Here is a 5,207-nt window from a genome sequence, read left to right as displayed (position 1 = left end):
GTGTGTGTGTGTGTGTGTGTGTGTGTGTGTGTAAGCTCAAGTGTGTAAGGCGTGAGCCTGGGCATTTACCTCACCATCCCCGGGCTCCTTCTTGGGGAAACCTTAGGATCTTGTTACCACGATAATTAATGTTTACTAAGTGCATAGTTCAATGTGGTTTCTGTGTATTTAATCATAGACCCTATGATGTGCAGGCTCAGACACAAGAGGGTTCTGTTTCTCACTCACATGGTAGTCCAAGGTTGGCGAGTAACCTGCATATGGTGATTTGGGGAGGCCCAGGCCATCCTTTTGTCATTCACATGGTCATGGCTGGATGTCCCTGGCTGGGGCTCTGTGGGTGGAAGAGGAGAGGCTCACATGCTTGCAGAGAAGCCCCAGTCTGGAAGGGGCACGTACCGCTGCCACTTAGCGTTCTATGGCTGAGAGATGAATCACGTGACCGCAGCTCGCTGCAAGGGAGTGTGGGAAAGGCGGTCTCGCCAAGTGCCCAGAAAGCAGAAAACGTTTGTGGAAGACGGCGAGCACGCTCTGCCACTTCATCCAAGAACCTTCACAAAGAGGACTTTAATTATAATCATAGCTCTGCTTCCTGAGCGCTTCCTGAGTGCCAAACGCCAGTCCAAGAGCTTTATGTATTCAGTGTATTGACTCAGAAAAGTTGTGCATCTAGGAACACACAAAAATAGAACCTTAATTATAATTACAGCTGCCGTTTCCCCATCACTTAACAGAGTGCTGCATTTTATTTGCATGAGATCATCAGGCCCTTAGAATAACTCTGCAAGGTAGGGACTGTGAGCCATTAATTCACTTAACAAATATCTTTTCAATTCTTGGCTGTGTGCTAAGCATTGAGAACACACCAGTGAATAAGATAAAATCCTTGTGTTCATGGAGCTTACCTGGAAGTGAGAAGGGGCCCCTGGTGGGGACAGATAGTAAACAAGAAACAGACAAGAAAGGCGTAACATGCTTGATGGTGCTGAGCGCTGGGGAGGAGACTAGAGCAGAGAAGAGGGCAGTTCTGAAAGACGGTGCAGTTTTAAATAGTGACATCACCTCCCTGAGGTGAAGAGAGACCAGAGAAGGGGAGGGAGGGAGCCTGGCGCTGGGGTGGGAGGAGCCGTCTAGGTGTGGGCGTGGGGCATCAAGGAGGCCAGAGTGGCTGGAGGGATGAGGTCAGAGTTGGGAGTAGAGGGCCAGCTCGTGACAGCCGTGTGGAAACACCAGCTCTCGCTCTGAGATGGGAAATACTAATTCCCAGAAGCTTGGCATCAAAGCTTCTTTGAAAATAGAAGCTTAATTATAATAGTAGCTACCATTTACTGTGTGCCAAGCTCTGTTCTAAGGCGCTTTACATGTGTTAACTCACAGAAGCTTGGCAACTAAGAACCCTCAAGAATAGAATCTGAATTACCATAATGGCTCACGGCTGACCAGACCCTGAGCTAAGCACTCTATAGGGATGATCACATCGGATCCTTTATGAGGTAGGGACCGTTATTTATGCCCATTCATTCAATACTGATGTATTGAGCACGCAGGTGATACAGGTACTATTTGGGGAACGGGGAACAGAGTGGTAAACACAATGAATAAAAATTTCTGCCTTTGCGGTGGTTATAACAGTGAAAACAGATACTTGAATATTTAAGCAAAATGTATAGAATAGGCATTTCCTTGATGGTCGAGTGGCTAAGACTGCACTCCCAACGCAGGGGGCCCAGTTTGAATCCCTGGTCAGGGGACTAGATCCTACATGCTGCAACGGAAAGAACCCGAAAGCCACAACTAAGACTGAGTATGGCCAAAACAAACAACAACAAAAAAAGGTATAGAATGTTAGCAGGTTATAAGTGCTGTGGAGGAAAAAAGAGAAGAGGAATGGGAGGCTTTTGTGTGTGTGAAGCAGTTTCAAATGAGGTAGTCAGGGAAGGCTTCACTAAGAAGGTGACATCAGAGGAGACCTAGATGGGGAGGAGCGGGCCCTGTGGCTGTGGGGACAGCAGGTGCAAAGGCCCTGCTTGGGATGCTCATGGCAGGGCACCTGGGGCGAGAGGCTGTTGCTGAGGAAGGCAGTGGGGAGACTGGTGGGAGCGTAGGGGCGGAGGGCCACGTCACATAGGGCATAATACCGGCTTTGACTTTCTCTCCATGTCTGTCTTCGTAATCCTTAGAACTACAGGGGCCATGATCATGACATTTTGCAGCTGGAGCACAGAGAGGTTGAGTAATCTGCTAGAGGTCACATAGCTAGAAAGAAGCAGAAGCTAGGTTTGAATTCAGACAACTGGCTGCAGGGCACACATTCTTAGCCACTAAGCCACACACCAGAAATGGCTGTCCATAGCCATCATCTGACTTGCAGGAGTGCATTTGGTCTCCAGGGTTACTGAGGTTTTTAAAATCATGTTGGTCAACAACATTGAAAAACTGGGCAGATCTGGAACAGAAATGGAAGTTTCCAGCATCCCTGTGAGATTGATGGCTGCACTCAAAATCCCACGGGGTGACAGTTTGCTAGAGCTGAGTGGGGGTCACCTCCTATTAATGGGGCATTCCTTCCTGCATGCCCAGACCCCACCGTCTGGCATCTGGACCCCTCATACCCTGCTTGTGTCACCAATTTGTGGTACCTGCTTGGTCCCAAAAGATAATTTATGTTTTGATGTCTGTTACAGGATTATGACCAAAGCATCTTTCAAAACCCCATGCTGTTATCCTGGAAGCTCCGCATCTGACATTTATCCACTCTGAGACTTTCATAACCACTCTAGCTTAACATCAATGAGTCTCAGAATCATCAAAGCATTGGGTTGGCCAAAGAGTTCATTCACGTTTTTCCATAAGATGTTACGAGGGCTTCCCTGGTGGCTCAGTGTTAAAGAATCTGCTTGCTGTGCAGGAGACAAGAGTTCGATCCCTGGATCAGGAAGATCCTCTGGAGAAGGAAATGGCAACCCAGTCCAGTATTCTTGCCTGGAAAATCTCATGGACAGAGGAGCCTGTGGGGTCCCCAAAGAGTCGGACACAACTTAGCAACTAAACCACCACCACACAACCACTTCAGAATCTCAGTAGCTGAGCCAAGATGTTATGGAAAAATCCTAATGACCTTTTTGGCCAACTCAGTAGAAACTCGCAGCTCATTAAAACAACAGATGGATTTTATTTCCTGGGGCAGTATGCCTCAGCCCTATTCTGCCTTAAGACGGGGCTTTCTAAACACAGAAGTAGAGAATTACCCCTTCGTCAGCAAAAGTTCCTAAGGATCGTGAGAGACTGGGAATCAGGAGAACTGGTCTGCTGCCAGTGGAGTCCTTCAGTTCTTCAGAGCCTAGAGGAAATAGAGGCCAAGTGAGGAATTCCGGAGGATTCTGTACTGGGAGATGGTCACACAGGTACTAGAAAGCTAAGAGCACAAACTTAGGTTCAAAGTATGGTAACTGAGAAATTAGTGTCTGCAGGAAGCTCCCACATCTAGGACTGCGACGCAGAAAGAGAAGTACAATGGCCAGTGGGAGCCACATGTGTGGCTGGTACAGGGATCAGTGACCCCATAGCTCCTGCTTAAACCCTAAGTGGGGCACAGCGCTCTGGCTGAGTGAGGAGATACTGGAGCTTGAACTGCTGCTGGAGGGGCTCCAGCAGGACCCCTTCTTCCCTCTTTGACCTTCTTTCTGCCCTTAGGTCTTATGGGATGAAGTTAAGGAAGCCAGCTCTCCAGGGAGTCTGGGAAGTACAGCTGCCAAAAGCCCAGGCTGACAGAACAGCGTGGAAGGGTGGGCTGAGGCTGAGAGCGAAGTAAGCCAGTAGGCAGTCAAGGAGTTCTTTATGGAGCTGCCATGGTAAGCGCTATCCTAGGTGCTGAGGATGAAGCCATGAGGAAGATGCAACACTCACCCTCAGGAGCTCGGATTCCAGAGGAAGGACACAGGTGATGATATAAACACAGGAGTTACAGTTCCAAGTGGTGAAGTGTGCTGGGAAGAAACTGAATCAGGGCAAGGGTTGGAGGTGCTGTTGTAGCCAAGGAGGACCTCTCTGAGGTGGCAGGCATTGAGACCTGAGTAACAAGGAGGCAGCCTGGCAAAGTTCTGGGTAAGACGAAGCAGAGAGTGCAGAGGCTCCGAGGCAGGTGTCAGCCTGGCCAGTGTGGCTGGAGTGTAGGGAAGACGACAGCTCCATCCCTGGAGCTGAGACTGCTTTGGGGGCTGGGGCCTTGGCACTGTTGGGTTTTGTGGTCCTGGTTAAGGTCTTTCAATGTTACTTACAGGATGCCATTGGAGGGTGAGTCTGTTTTTTTCCCCTCCCAAACTACTACTCTTAGACCTGAGCATGCAGGCACTTTACCCCAGGTCTGCACCTCAGAAAGTCTTTTTTTTTTTTTTAATATTTATTTATTTGGCTGTGCTGGGTCTTAGCTGCAGCATGTGGGATCTAGTTCCACATTCAGGGATCAAACCCAGGCTCCCTGCATTGGGAGCATAGTCTTAGCCACTGGACCACCAGGGAAGTGCCCCGTTGGAGGGTTTTTAATGAGTGATGTAAGCTGATTTCCATATACACAAGGGGTGGTTTGTAGTAAACAGACTGGGAGGCGAGGGTGAGGGGAGCAGGAATAACAGGAGAACCTGCCTCCTGTCTTCTTGCTCTGCCAGCATGGGGTCCCCTCTCCTGGTCCAAGATGGCTGGAGACCATGTCCACATTCCAGGTGGGAAGGTGAAGGGAAAGTAGGTTCCTTTCTGAAGCTTGAAGACTCTACCCAGGAATTTAGTCAGAACTGTATCATATGGCCACATCTAGCTGCAAGGAAATGTGGGAGATGCTGTCTTTGTAGCCAGCATATGCCTAGCTAAAAACTGGGAGATGGCTCAGTCTCTGTGGGCTTTCAAAATATCCCTCAGTTCAAACAGAGTCTGTGATTATTTTGTGCAAAGCACTGACCATTGTTTCTGGGGCAGAGCAGGTAATGTGAGGGAGTAACACTGGCCCAGTGGAACTCAGCCCAGAATGGGACCTTTTCAGAGCTGAAAATAGGATCTTAATGGAATATCTCCCAGTGCTGGCCAAATACAACAGGAAACAGAAGGAATCTCTGTTTGACTCCAAACCAGTTCCCCTACAGGGCCAGCTGTAGCACCCCACCCCCCTGTGCCCTTCTGTTCTCTGGGAATTCCTGCTTGAAAGCCAGAGTTCTGTG

General features: G+C 49.0%; 1 long non-coding RNA gene across 1 annotated transcript; it reads right to left on the bottom strand.

Annotated features, from left to right (window-relative positions):
- Positions 1 to 19: 19 nt before the first annotated feature.
- Positions 20 to 4,372, bottom strand: LOC104997656. The gene is made up of 3 exons (XR_826349.1): positions 3,249 to 4,372; positions 2,139 to 2,256; positions 20 to 669 (listed from the first exon to the last, which is right to left on the bottom strand). It is a non-coding gene; the product is annotated as an uncharacterized LOC104997656 (long non-coding RNA).
- Positions 4,373 to 5,207: the final 835 nt, after the last annotated feature.

Source organism: Bison bison, unplaced genomic scaffold (assembly GCF_000754665.1).
Source record: "Bison bison bison isolate TAMUID 2011002044 unplaced genomic scaffold, Bison_UMD1.0 scf7180017864313, whole genome shotgun sequence".
In the NCBI taxonomy this organism is placed as follows: domain Eukaryota; kingdom Metazoa; phylum Chordata; class Mammalia; order Artiodactyla; family Bovidae; genus Bison; species Bison bison.
The sequence above is the reverse complement of the archived record's forward strand: the minus strand, read 5'-3'. Positions and strand labels throughout refer to the sequence as shown.